General features: G+C 27.3%; 1 protein-coding gene across 1 annotated transcript in view; it reads right to left on the bottom strand.

Annotated features, from left to right (window-relative positions):
• LOC129983942 (cGMP-specific 3',5'-cyclic phosphodiesterase-like) overlaps positions 1 to 12,595 on the bottom strand; it is a 562,482-nt gene extending 549,887 nt beyond the window's left edge. Inside the window, exon 1 of the mRNA XM_056093672.1 lies at positions 12,286 to 12,595. The gene's annotated coding sequence lies outside the window, so the exon portion shown is untranslated. The remainder of the gene's footprint in view (positions 1 to 12,285) is intronic.
• Between the last annotated feature and the right edge of the window lie 2,636 nt (positions 12,596 to 15,231).

Below are 15,231 nucleotides of genomic sequence, written 5' to 3'. Positions count from 1 at the left end.
TATACAGAATTTCATCCGTCTAGCTCAAAGCGTTCTTGAGCTAATCGTATTCACAAATAGACAAAATAATAAACATACAGAAATAATTCCAAGATTACTTTTTTTTGATTAAGACTGATCCATCAAAATCTCTCTGATTACAATGTATGTGGTGCTAAAACTTCTCTTCTTCATGATAAAATTTACTCATATATTACAATGAGTAATTCTTCTTTAATTTTCAACAAAGGAAGAAAATCATATGATTAGTTATTGATGAAACAATAAAAATAGTTTAAATTTTAGAATGACAATCAATTCTATAGTTAAAAAATTAGTTATGCAATTAAAAAAATTGCTTTGATTTGCGAAAAATTTGCTCTTTGTTGAATTAGTACCAGCAAATTTTAAAATTTTGAAAAGTGTAAAAGTCAGCTAAATTTCTGAGGTATTATTTAAAAAAAAACTTTAAACTATCAATTAATTTTTAATTCATAAAAAATTTCAAAAAACAGTTCTGAGATGCACATTCAATTTCCAAAATATATATGTAAAATTTATGTAACTTCATAATATCACTTAATTTTTAATTCATTAAAATGTTTAAGAAATAACTCCAAGATGCCCATTTCCAATTTCCAAAATGTATCTGCGTGAAATTTGGTAGCTGCAGATCGAACGATCTGTTCTCTAGAGATTCAACTCGCACATACACATTCTTCTTTATTAATAAAGTCTGTTCTTTATTAATAAAGTAATAATTCTTCTTTATTAATAAAGTTTGATATTGGGAAGTTGTTTGGGCACAATGATCAAAAAACTTATAAATCTTCTAAAATAATATTCTTCTTCATTGCAATTTGAAATTCAAATATGCATTCCGATTAGGGACAAAGATATTCATAAGAAATATAGTTGAAGTTAGCCATTTAACGCCCAGAGTTTATGTTAGAGAACATTTAACATTTCAATTTGTACTATTGCTTCCATTGCCGAATATTATTGCTGCATTGTCGGATTGTTTCTCTTTGGCTTTGCTTCAAAAATAAACGAAAAGCATTCATGAGCTTCTAAACAGGTTAAATCGACTGACATAAATTAATTCATTGACCAAGATTTGATGTCAAAATGAAACCGATCTAATACTTTAATTTTTTTTCTTTGATTTAACATTTCTAAAGTAATGGAAGCAAATTAAAACTCATTTTCATTTCTTGGAAATTTGACACAAATTTTTAAATCTTTTAACTTTTATTGATATTAATTTTTTACTATTTTTCGATAGATCATTTGATTATTTTCCAAAAACAAAAAGGTAACCATGTTTTTGGTAACGTAACTTTGCCATATATTTATATCAATCTTGATTTTTTAACTGTCTTTGAAAGTCTTTTAATAAAATTTATATTTTTAAATAACGAACTCATAACAATTTATATTCCATGGAATATTCGCTTTTTTAGAGACGGCTAGTAAAGGATTAAAAATTTTATTTGCAGGGTTCATTCATATAAAAATTTAACAAAAAACTATAACGAGCTAATTTCTTTAATAAAATTTTATTACTGTATTAAAAATTATGCTTTTGTTTTTCAGAGAAAGCATTTTAAAATTATCAGAACATTTATAATACACATCATACTCATAACTAACTAAAGGTTTCCTTTAAATTCACATATAGGCAACTATATTTATTGCAAAACACCATATTTTAAGAAAAACTAAAGATTCTTCGCAGAAAGATTTTAAAGTGTTTTTATATATCCACCGGCATTTCTTCTAACGCATCTGGATTTGTCTGAATCTTTAGTTACTTCACTCTTAGAGCTTTCAGATTTTGAAACCTTGAGACAGTTTCTCCTTCATTCTGATCGATTGTTACAAATTTGTTCTTATTTCTCTACACAGTATTACTCGGACTGAATCTTTCGTTATTTTACAAACCTTTACAATCAAACAGTGTATAAATTCCTTGTTTTCTATTACTCAAGAAATGATTGTTTTGTTCTTATATTAGTTGGCTTTTTTGACGAGGTTGTATGCCCACTATATTAGTTTTTTCTTGGTGTTAACTATTAAATTGGAATGCACTAATTTAAAATTTCAAAAAAAATTCCATAAAATACACAATAAAAACAATGTTACTGATTGTATATCAAACTGAATTTTATTATAATTAGAGAAAACGATTTTTAAGAATATAAGAAATAAGAATAGTATCTTTAAAAAGGGGTAATTTTCAGAGTTTTAACACAGTGTAAAAATCATTTTTGTACGAAAATGTTTCAGGAAGATGTAAATAAGATTATAAGATGTAATTTCCGACAGTAACTCCAGAGAGTCACCTCTAACTGCCAAGATTTGTTGCATGCGAACTGACAAACGTTGAATCCTTAGGGATTTAAGAACTTGATCAGCCAAAGTTCTCATCTCTTGTAGTAGCCACGAGGGTCTTCTGTCTCCTAAACTGATATCTTTAAGAAGGGTTTTCAATATGGCATCTTCGGATGGTAAGAATTTTGTTAAAATTCTAGATTTTAAATTGAGGTAGGCATCGTTAGTGACAGGAGCGTGAACTATGTCGACAACGGATGATTTGGTTAGTTGATTTGATTTGATTTGATTTGATTGGCGCAAGAGCCATGTTTGGCTATACTGAGCCAATATGTCGGCAACGTGAGCCAACACTTCGGCATCTAGGGACGTCACGATGCAATGAAATTTAGTCCTGTTATCCGCGATGCTGGATACTTCAAATCCCGACTCGATTCGTAAAAATCAAAGGTCTATGTCTATCTTCCAGAAGGGAGGTGCTCTGAAGGCTATTATGGAAACTTCTCTAGAGTGTTCATCTCCAACTTCCAATGCAGCTAAGGTTTCCAAGAATAATTTAGGTTCAGTTTCAATCATGGTAACAAGAAATAAAGGGTTCACATTTTCGATCCAAAAAAGAGAAAATTCCTACCAACTTCGGTTGCCAGTGACTTTCGCAACATCAGGATTAACACCAGAAAAATGCTTTGGAAACAAAATTTTAAATACGAAAATCCTGATTATTAAATTTAAACAGCAGGTCACCAATTATTATAGTGCGGAAATTAAGGTAAAGTGGCTGATGCGTGTTCAAATTGAGAAAAGCCAAAAGTTTTAACAACAAGAACATTTATTTAAAAATAACCTTAAAAACTTCACCATAACAAAAACAAGAATTCTCAAAGACACTCGTGCTGCATAGCGCCGTGAAAATGCTGGAGTTAGCTTTTTTTAATGGAACAAAAGTGTGTTGCCACAAGTTTGATAAATGCTTGAAACACAAAATAACTACCGTGCGGTACCACACTCCTACTATCCAATCAAATCTCTTCTCGACTGCATTTCAGAGATATTAAAGTAAGCATCTAATTAGATAATGGTCAGAATTACAGGCATGAATTGTGGCAGAATCAATATGCACATGCATCTGATTTTAATCAGAAGTGCAGGCATGAATTGTGGCAGAATCAATATGCACATGCATATGTATCTGATTTTAATCAGAAGTGCAGGCATGAATTGTGGCAGAATCAATATGCACATGCATATGTATCTGATTTTAATCAGAAGTGCAGGCATGAATTGTGGCAGAATCAATATGCACATGCATATGTATCTGATTTTAATCAGAAGTGCAGGCATGAATTGTGGCAGAATCAATATGCACATGCATATGTATCTGATTTTAATCAGAAGTGCAGGCATGAATTGTGGCAGAATCAATATGCACATGCATATGTATCTGATTTTAATCAGAAATGCAGGCATGAATTATGGCAGAATCAATATGCATAAGACATGCATATGTATCTGATTTTAATCAGAAATGCAGGCATGAATTATGGCAGAATCAATATGCATAAGACATGCATATGTATCTGATTTTAATCAGAAATGCAGGCATGAATTATGGCAGAATCAATATGCATAAGACATGCATATGTATCTGATTTTCCATGTATCGAGTGTCAAATCAACTATCTAAAAAATTCGGTTTAACATGTTTGCTTCCGTGATTCAAATGCGATTCTGTGATTTAGATAAAAAAAAAAAGGGGATCGTCTAATAGAAAGCCGAGAAGGTCATCTAATTAAAAAGCAAGTGTGAATCACATTTGATTCATGAGATAGCAAAACACGGAGCAAAAATATTAAACCGTGATTTAAAGACCGATTTATCCGTAAAAGAAATTGGTTAAAAATCACTCAATCATGTAAAGAATCGACGTGGAAATTTTAAAGTTCGGATATATCGAAAAGAAGATAAAGTGGTAGTCTATACTGCAATAAATCATTCAATTTTTGTTATTCTCTAAAAAGTTGAGTGAAAGCACATAAAATTATATTTGTGGTTCCCCTTTAGAATGTCATACGTTAAAATTATGGACTTCGTTCTTGCGTCTTTTTTGTTGCTTTTATCTCAAGAAATTCACAGATCAATCATAATACATTTCTGACAGCAATGCAGCTGCGTTTATGTCGTCTCTAGTCTAGACTCTAATTTTCCACAATACTGAAAAAACTGCAAGGTGAAACCCGAACAAAAGTAATGTTCCTAAATACCAAATGATATTCTTTCTAATGTGATGAAATGCAATCTTAAATTTTGTTAAAACCTAACGCTAAAGTAAAAATTATGTACTATTCTTTTTAAAAAATTGATGCAATATAGAAAATATTTTAGAAAATAAATTTTAAAATAGTTTCAAACTAAATTAAAATATTTAAAATATTAAGTGACATAAAAATTTAATAATATAAATATTAAATAAAATAATAATGCGATAATATAATTGTAACAATAGTAAAAGTAATAATAATATTAAATAAAATGAAAGTTAATTAAAATATATGATACAAATATTAAGTTACACATATTTTAAAATTAATACTCAAAAATATAAACTTCAAAAAAATAAAACTAATTTGATGTAATTAAGAAACATTTTAGAATGCATATTTCAAAATATTTTATAAGTAAAAATATTTAAAATATGAAATTACAAAAAAATTAATTTAATAATATAAATATTATATTGATTGATAATAATAATATTAATTAAATAATATACAAATTATAAAATAAAAATATCTAAAACATTGAGTTTTAAAATATTTTAACATTTATAATCTGAAATATAAAATAAATCATATTGCATCAAATTAATGTTCTATTTATTTTTGCAGTTTCAAAAAAATACAATACTAATTTGATGCAATATATGGAAACAAGTTTACATTTTAGAATATAAACTTTAATATATTATTAAAGTACGAAAAGAAGCCAACGAAAAAAAATGCCTTTTATACGCAATTAAAAATATGCTAAACTGCAAAGAATTATACTACAATTAGAAACTTAATATTGGTAATCTAGTTACAGCCTTACCACATTGGTACCCTCTTGAAATACTCATACTCCTTCTATGAAGTCATCAATAGTGTGTACAACTAGATTCCAGTAATGTAGAAATCATAGGATACTTGAAGCAGTACTGAATAGGTTGAGGATTCGAATAGAACGGTCGATCATTTAAGAATTTCTGGTGTAATTCAGTAGCAATCCCCGGATGATTTTCCCTCTCATTGAAACTGGGAGTTGCTGAACCAAAATTTAAGCTCCAGCGGTAACGATTTGATTCCAGAAAGAAGAAATCTCTTCCTAGCTTTCACTACAGATATGATCCAAAGATTCGTAAATCGATAGTTCGGCGGAATTAAGCTACCAACGAAATTGGTACTGCTTCAAATATTCTACAACTTTTAACTTCGCTGGATAAAGTCATTAGATGAATTCATAAAGCATGTGAATTCATCTAAGGACTATAAAACACCATTGCTTTATCGATTGTAATTAGATGATTGCTATATTAAATTTCTAATTTGCATTCATATCCAACTGATATAACTAAAATGAAATAAAGTATACATTGTTGGTATATGTTAAAATCTTAAATATGTATCAGGAAATAAGGAAAATTTAATGAGCCAATTTATTTGTTACTGAAACATTAAAATACTTATAAATATACCAGTAATCTAAATACTCTTTCAAACAGATATGTTAATTCTAACAATGTCTAGATAGATTTACCCTTATATATGTAAATTCTAACAATCTCACATATTTGATGCTAGATTTGAAGTTTTTAATTTCATAAAATCAAATTTCTTAATGGATATCATCGGATGACCAAATAAAACCATAAAGTAATAAAATAACATTTTTTCAGTAAAGCATTTTAGAAGTAGTACTTATATGCACTTATTAGAAGCACATAAATATAACTAAATTAGTTTTCAAAAAAAACAAAATATTTTAATTAAAATGAACTTTTGTTATTACATTAACTATATCATTACACATCTTGATACTGAATGCAAGAATTAAATTCATTACATGCAACAAGTGGGCCCACTGTACTTCGTCTATATAGTATATACTTCAACAGAATTTGTCCTCGTCATGAAACAGGGTTCAAAATTATGGTCTATTCGAAAATAGACTTAGTGTTGCTTCTAAACGCGAAGTTAATATAACTGTACTAAACAAATAATATAGTGAATTGTGTATTAAATTATGACTTAAAGTAAATAAAAACTAATATGAGTGTTTTGGGAATTTTTCCTTTGATAAAATGTGTCTAAAATTAGATACAAATCTATAATTCTAAAAATAAAATCATAGAAAAATTTATCTTTCAGTCTAGTTAAATTTTTGAGTTATCGTGGACAGATAGAGGAACTTCCCACGATGAACTTTTAAAGAAATCTACAATTTTTGTGTGAACTGCTTAATAGATTTTTTCATCTTGTATGCAATGTTCTTTAGGTTCCTTTTTTTTAATTATTTTTTTATTCATAGGCAGACTGACAGAGAAACATAATTTTTTTTTAATGATTTTCTTGGAAACTTTACATTTAGTGCTAAATTTTCCATTGCATCATATCGACATAAAATGATGTAGAAAATAAAATTAACGAAATCCTGAAAATAGCAGAGCATTTTGACATTTAATTCTTTATTTGTTATGAAATTTGTTTTATATTACAGTAAAACTTTTTTGGTGTATCGTTCTAGGGACCACCTTAAAAGAATGCATTATCGAATTTCGGTTCAAAATGCTTAAATTGTTTACTTTCTTTATCTATATAATATTGTTGGTCTATTTTACAAAAGAGATTTCTGTATACCTTTATGTACAATTTCAAATAATGTTTTTAAAAAATAAAATATTTTAGAAATTTTTAAAAAAATTAATTATTTAACAACTTTTAAAAATATTTTAATAATTACTTTATAAGTATTTTTGTTTCAACGCTGTTTCCGTAGAAACCCTATAAATAAATTTCTTCCTTCTTAAAATTTTGTACATAGGTCATATGTAATCATTATTATTGGATATATTAGTATAATCTATAATCTGATTACAATGAATATAAAAGATTTTTATTATTATAATCGGTTTTTCATCGGTTCTTTAAGAAGTTCTGTAAAGAAATGCTGAAATCTTGTATACTGAAGAACAAAAATTCTGATTTAAATAACCTATTATCTAGCACATTATAGGGATTTTTGCTGAGGAATTTTGAAGAAAAAAGTCGATAACAATACAAAACCATGAGCTAGCGAAAATAAAATGCTAACGAGAGACGTTCTTAAGAGTCTTCGCTATCAGAATACTTGGAATATCTTTAATTGGATGCAGACATATAAATTTATTTCTGTACAAACAAAATATTTATTGATCAAACGATTATTTCAAAACACTTTTTTTAAATTGAAAAACAAAAAGAATCATGTACTTAGTATTTTAATAGTAACATACTTCAAAACGAAAATGATTCGATGACATAACTTTCGATTCAGATAATACATTGAAAAAGAAAATCTTATTTTAATAAGTTTGTTCATTTATCATTATTATCTATTTTTATCGAATTCATCTACAAGCATTTTTCATGTTATGTTATCGAATAAAATGAAAAGGTCACGCATGAAATGTTATGTATTCATTATTCTGATGAAAAATGGTAAATAAAAATCAAAAGAGACTTCGTAAAACAATACCTTTTGAATAACAAAAACGTTGAGTTTTATTTTAACAATACGTATTCTTAGTTTGTTCCGAATTCTATTATTTTCATTTTTATTTTTATTTTCTCTAGTAAGAATTTCCTGGAGTCATGAGCATCAAATGATTTTTTTCCATTCGATTTCATTATTTTAACTCGATGTAGAACTACTCAGTAGGAGACAAATAATTCTAAAAATAAATAATCTAATTTAAATATCACCGTTCGAAATGCATTTGTCTATACTTAAGAGATGTAATGCTTTTTCAGTTGTTTTATAAAATGGCTGTTGGCAAAATCTTTGCTTCGAGACTTTCACTTGAAAATAGGGGCTTTTTTTCTATAATAATCTAATTTTTATCCTTCGAGACTTTAATAAAATTTATGTTACATAAAATTATTTTTTTCTAGAATTCTAATGTAATTCTGATTGTACCGATTCTTCCTCTCAGAAATTCGCAGTATTTCAGAAAAAGATATCAGAAAGTTTCATTATTAAAAAATGCTACATAGAGTAAACGTTTAATTTTCAAAATCAGGTATGAGCATTATTACCAAGTGTAGCTCTATTCATTACATTTTTTTAATGCTTTCAGAATTATTGCGCTTTTTTATTTTTCTAGAAGATGACAAATTATTGATACCATCAATAGTCCATTGTATTATCTTGACCATATGTAAACATAGGAAAATAAAATAATGCATTTATTTTGCATTTAACTAATTAATTAATTTACATTTAACTAATTAATTAATTTACATTTAACTAATTAATTAATTTACATTTAACTAATTAATTAATTTACATTTAACTAATTAATTTACATTTAACTAATATATTACATTTAACTAATTAATTAATTTACATTTAACTAATATATTACATTTAACTAATTAATTAATTTACATTTAACTAATATATTACATTTAACTAATTAATTAATTTACATTTAACTAATGTATTACATTTAACTAATGTATTACATTTAACTAATGTTTAGAATAAATTTCGCGGTGAAAGTATCCCTGGTATTGAAGACTTTTAAACAAAATACAAATCTAGAAAACATCGAGCGACCTTAATTTTTTTATATTCAATTTTTAGTGAAAACTGCAAACATATATTTTTTAAAAATCTGCACTGTTCATGCATTTTAAATGTAATAATTAATTACAATTGATCCATTTTTAACAAAAAAATTCATTTGAATAACATTTTAGAAAATTACTTCTGTACCTTTCTTTTTTTCTGGAAAGCGACAGCTAATAAAAGAAAATGAATACGAAATAAATCAAACAGGTTTCTGTCGAAGCAAAAGAGAATCGTAAATGAAACTCATAAGCACTAGAAAGAAACACATTGAGAGAACGTAGAATTTCTCATGGAATGAAACAAAAGAATCAGTTTCCCGCGCTTCAAGGCAGGTCTGGTTGAATTGCAGCTCAGATAACTCCAAATTCAAAAGGAAAGAACGTTGGTTTTCGTTTTCAAGTTTATCAATCAAATGTGTGCGCAGTGGATTCTATGATAACAGGTTGCAAGAATGTATCAAATACATATTTTTGTTGTTTCTACATATTCCAAATAATCAGTCTTTTTAACTTTTAATTATTTTATCATAAATAATATTATTTCTATCATAAACAATATACCAACACTGGATGAAACGGATTGAACATATAACGGATTGATAAGAATATCAATCACGTGTAGGTAATAATTCCACAGCCACTTAAATTATTATTACGAGCTATTTACTTACTCCATACTTAGTTACTCATGTATTTAACCAGTCGGGTTGATCACTCTATGGGATAGGAAAGACGTGTGCTAGATTTTCTATGCTGAAATTAATGTGATCTAGGCCCGAATGTAGATTACTGTGATCCGAAGTCGCCGAATGGACAATTAAAACCGGTCTGCAATTTTCGGGTTTATTGATTTATTTTCTATCTTCTCTTCTATGTTTTATTGTACCTCTTTATTTATTTTTATTTTTCCAGCGATCATCGAACTCTCAGAGTAATAAAATAAACATCGGGTTTTCAAGGTGAAGAATTTAATAAATAAGGTTTAAAGAAACGAAAATCCCCCTTTAAAAACAATATTCTGAGGTGCTGCAGCTCTACAACCCTAATGGGTAAGCAACTACTGAATTCTGGACTGTTTCGTCTCTAAATAATTGAGACATTAAAAAAAATGTATTTTTCTTCAAATAAAAACTGTAATCTAAACAACTTACTGCAATATTTAAGCATGCTTTTAATAGTAAAAACACATACATTATATATATCAGCAAATAATTAAACCTTTACTATAGTAAATAAAAATCAAAGCTATAAAAAATATGATTTAGAATACAAAATGAAGAGATTAAAAATATAAAATGAGAATTCCGCAGAATACAAATGAAACTATATATGAAACGATCGAATTTAAATTATAACTACTCAAAATTTATATTAATTTGTTAAATAATATTTATTTCAGTTGAATGATTTAGCCTAAAACTAGTTCACATTGCATACAGTTTTCGAAAATTTAAAATAGCCTTGTAATATTGAAAGCAAGGCTAACATGAAGAAATTACTACATTCAAGAAATGGTATAATGCGCTTTTTATTATAAGTTATTATCAAGTATTTTTAGAATGGAGTGATTTCATTCAAATACAATAATATCTATGAACTTTTTGAATTTAAAATAATACAAGATAATTTCTTTAAAATAAATATTTTTTAAGTTTGTAATAGGTAACTGAAAAACGTATTTGTCATTTTAAATGGCGCATATGTAGACATAAAATATTACAGCCGAACAGTAAATAATACTCATCTAAAGATATCGAAAAACACATCAATTATATGTTAACCAGGCGTTTTTTTATGAGTGTGTGTGTATTTGTCATTACTGCTAAATCACATATTTATTAATTTAGTATTTCAAATAGTGCTTCTATTACAAACTTTTTCGTAATCTCAAATTTTCTCCCCGATAGTGCTTAAATTATTACTTTATAAATAAAACATAAGTACATAAATGAAATTAAATATAACTGAACGCTACATAATAGGTACATGTATGGCGTAATGTAACATTAGCGAATGGTTTAAAAAACGGCTCATGGTGGTCGAATGGTCTATAATTTCAGTACCAAAGTTTTCATAAGCGCATCGTGTGATTATAATGCAATAATACATTTTTTATGATACAATTTGTATGATTTTTAAAAAAAACAGAAAAACTAATGTATTCAGCAATTTCAAGATAAAGTCTTTCAGCATATTTCAAAGTAAAAAAAAATCATATTGCTATTCGTTTTTATATATTTATTTATTATACAGTTAAAATCTGCCAAAGCAAATAAATGCATTGACATTGAAAAAAACCCATCAGCTTATTAAGAAAAGTAACGAATATTATGCAAATAATATAATAAAATTAATAATTTATTGGCTTATTTCTCAAAGGAATTATATTCAACCAATTGAAATACTTATAAAAAATATATCCACTTTTATATGTAAAGATACTATGACACCTTGTAATTTGCAAATAATTCATTAAACGACGCATTATATGCGTCTATAAAAAATGTATTAGCATATCGTCGTCATTGATAAAATATATTTAAATAATAATAAATTCACTTCAAGATGGATAGTTAAAATAAACTCTTATCTAATCCTCGCAAATTTAAAAAATAATACAATAATAAAAATAAAAATTTTCCTGTCTAATAATTAATGAAAACTAACTATAAATTTCAAGAATAATGAATATATTGGTACTTTTCATTGATATGTTTCCATTAAAGGTGACAGAGTAATCTATAATATATGTTAAAAATTTCAATTTAAATTTAACGAAAATTTATTCAACTGATAAATATATAATTTAATACTAACAAATTTTTGTTAACGAATAACTGAATAATTCATGTATTCATATCGCTATCTTAAAGCGTTTTAAATTTGCAATAAACAAGTCTGAATGACAGAGATTTTTTTATAAAAAATATAAATTTAAAACCCTGATAAGTCAACTTGACACCTTGAAAGAACTTCGCCAAGAGCGCTGCTTTCAAAACGTGGAACATCACAAAAACCTGTAGAACTAGTTCAAAAACTTTTTACCACTTTCAGCAGATAAAAAGAAAGAAAGAAAACGACGAAATAAAATAGTAAAACCTCTTACCTGATGTCAATCCCAAACCACTTGATCTTTAGGCTTCTTTAGGTTACTATAGCAACGCACACCACATCTTTCGAACTTGTAATCCCGATGAAAAAAAAAAGCATGTGAATGTATTAAATTAATCACCTCAGCCGAAATACAGCTGACAACTTTTATCAACAAATCAAAATCCCTAAATCATCGCCGTAATCCGATAAAAATATAATCCCTTTCTCTTTTTTTTTATTGTTTATATTTGTTACTAAAATCCACGAAGTAAACAAGCACGTTGGTTCCGCAAGTTACCTGGTGTTTGCTGACGAAAACGGTGTATGATTACTTTTAGACGTCTGGATGCACCGCAGCTCTCGTTTCTGTTATCTTGGCGCTGTCTCTGGTCGCCTCAGATGCGCCAGGTTGTCGCCAAGACTGCTGAAAGTAACTCATAAAAGTGCGCGCTTCTATCAGAGTTTCTTCCCTGTGTAGTTATGTCATCGGTAAGTGGGAAATGACTTGTTAGTAAACAACAGTCGAGGAGCTGCTCAACTTTTATTTTTAGGGTCCCACTTCCTCAGATTCTGTCAATTTCCGGGTCGGAACTTTGAGAGTTGCTTCGTGATGAATTGATCATTTTTCTAGATTTATTAGTATTTTCTTTTGCATTTTTATACTTAGAAATGTGATTATATCATAAAATGCTTTTAAGGTATTGCAAGGTCAAATTTAATCACTGACTTATGTTTGAGAAGAAGTTTTTAATACTTTTATGATATCTTTTTACTATAAGAAATTAATTTATTTTTACCTGTATAATGTTATCATGGTTTCATACTCAAAATATATGATTAAAAAGGAGTTTAAGTGTTTAATTTCTGAAAATTCTTTTCAGAAAATTTTATGCTAAAAATAATACTTGGGTGTCTGATTTTGGATGTTCAAGATATTATATATTTAAAATGTTGCAACTAATATATTTTGTTAATTATTTTTAAATCGTAAAAAATTAAATTTTATATTTTTTTAAACTTGCATACCAAATTTAGCTTTTAATGAAGGTCAAGAATTTGTGTAAACTCTGAATATAAATAATAAAAAAAAATCACATATTCTGGGAATTTTGCATCTGGTTGTTATAGACTTATTTTAAACGGAATATTAAATATATATATATATCTGCAAATTACTTCTTATTTCCTTTTTCAAAGAATTTAATTTCTACAAAAAGTTAATACAGCTTAGCATTATGCATATGATATGATACTGTTTATGACAGTAAAGAGTGTTAGTAATATTTCATAATATTGTCGAATATTGAATATTATAAATATATTGTTAATTCATTAATATATTCAATATTATTATAAATATTGAATATATTAAGTGTTGTATAATACTGAGCAACAAACTGTGCTACTTGGGATCTGAAGGCTATTTCATAATGATGAACTATGATCAGATGATGAAGATGATCTGATCATAGGAGCTGATCCTGGAGCTGAAGTCCCTCCCCCCTCCTTCCGTTTTCAAACTCTTTGTGCTACGTCAATGGGAAAACTAAACTCTCGACTTAAAATTTACTTCGCATAAGACCACAAATAGATAATATCTTTACTGAAATCAGGTTTTCAACATGAAACTTTCTGATCCCAATTCAAGGCTATATTACCAGGATATATATATATATAGGGTATGTAATCTAATCAAGTAGTTATCTAAATTGCATTTATGTAGTACTAAGTCCGAACTATATACATATAATCTTGTTAGAACTACTTGTACCTTGAAAAGCTTCCAGGATAGTTGATTGATAGTCACTGCGATAGCATGGAAGTGAAAGGGTCTAAGGGGCCATCAATACAGCTTATCTAGTGGAAAGAAGGCACCACCATTGGAGTGTTTCTAATTTTTTCTTTACCCATTAGGAAAATAAAGGTCTACTGATCATATCTCGATATAAGGTGAACATTGAATCTTCAATTTCATGTAAAGAGTGAAACTCTAAAGATTTATTTTTTTAGACCAGTTTCACCAACTGGTAAAAGGTCCGAAAATATTTCTTGGTATAATACTATCTTTAAGGGTTTAATATTGGAAAATAGTCTATTAAAACATATTAAATATGTAGATACAATAGTTTATTTTACCCTACAAATATCAAAAATATTTTCTTATGCTTTTCCTTACATAATCATTTCGGTTTAATTTTGATTCTTAAATAGTTAAATTTGATAGTTGATTGATTTAAAATTTGATAGTTAAAATTGAAGGGATTAATTTTAACGTAAGCTTGCTGCTAACTAAAAGCCTTTTAAATCAAATTAAATTCTCTTTTTAATTTAGCTACCCAGCTTCTACAGAAAACCTTACCGAATATGTTATTATTTATTATCTACTTTAATATGCACAAGTATTGTCTTGAACAGTAAAATTTTAACAACCATTGCCGTTTTCAATATAATCTTCTAAAAACTATTAAAACCAGTTTGACAAGAAATCCATTCATTATTACAAAACTTTAAATGTCCTCTTAAAGTGGAGATTTTAGCGAAAACTCTCCATGAATAATTATTCAAGTTTCATATATGGTATGAACCTCGTCGTCATGTATAGTATAATATATGACATGGAAGTAAAACTTCCTATAGGATTAGTAGGGATCCCAAAGATGAAGTATGAGATGGTTAATAGTTTAGTAAGGGATCCAGTAGTTGTGCAAGCGCAGTTTTACTACTAAAGTAACGATATCAACATACTGAATAAATCTACAAAAGTGGTATTAACTCTTCTTATAAGGTAAAGATTAACAAATTGAGGTTTATTTAATTTATTTTATAAGATTGAGGATGTCATAAAATATATAAATTAAATTTTTATATTTTATGACATCTATATTTATTTTCTTGTATACGTAGTATAAAAAAGCCATAAAAATCGTCAAAAAATTATTCAAACTTCAGATTTTGATAA

Source organism: Argiope bruennichi, chromosome 9 (assembly GCF_947563725.1).
Source record: "Argiope bruennichi chromosome 9, qqArgBrue1.1, whole genome shotgun sequence".
Lineage (NCBI taxonomy): Eukaryota > Metazoa > Arthropoda > Arachnida > Araneae > Araneidae > Argiope > Argiope bruennichi.
Note: the sequence above shows the minus strand (reverse complement) of the source record. Positions and strands in the feature narration are given on the sequence as shown.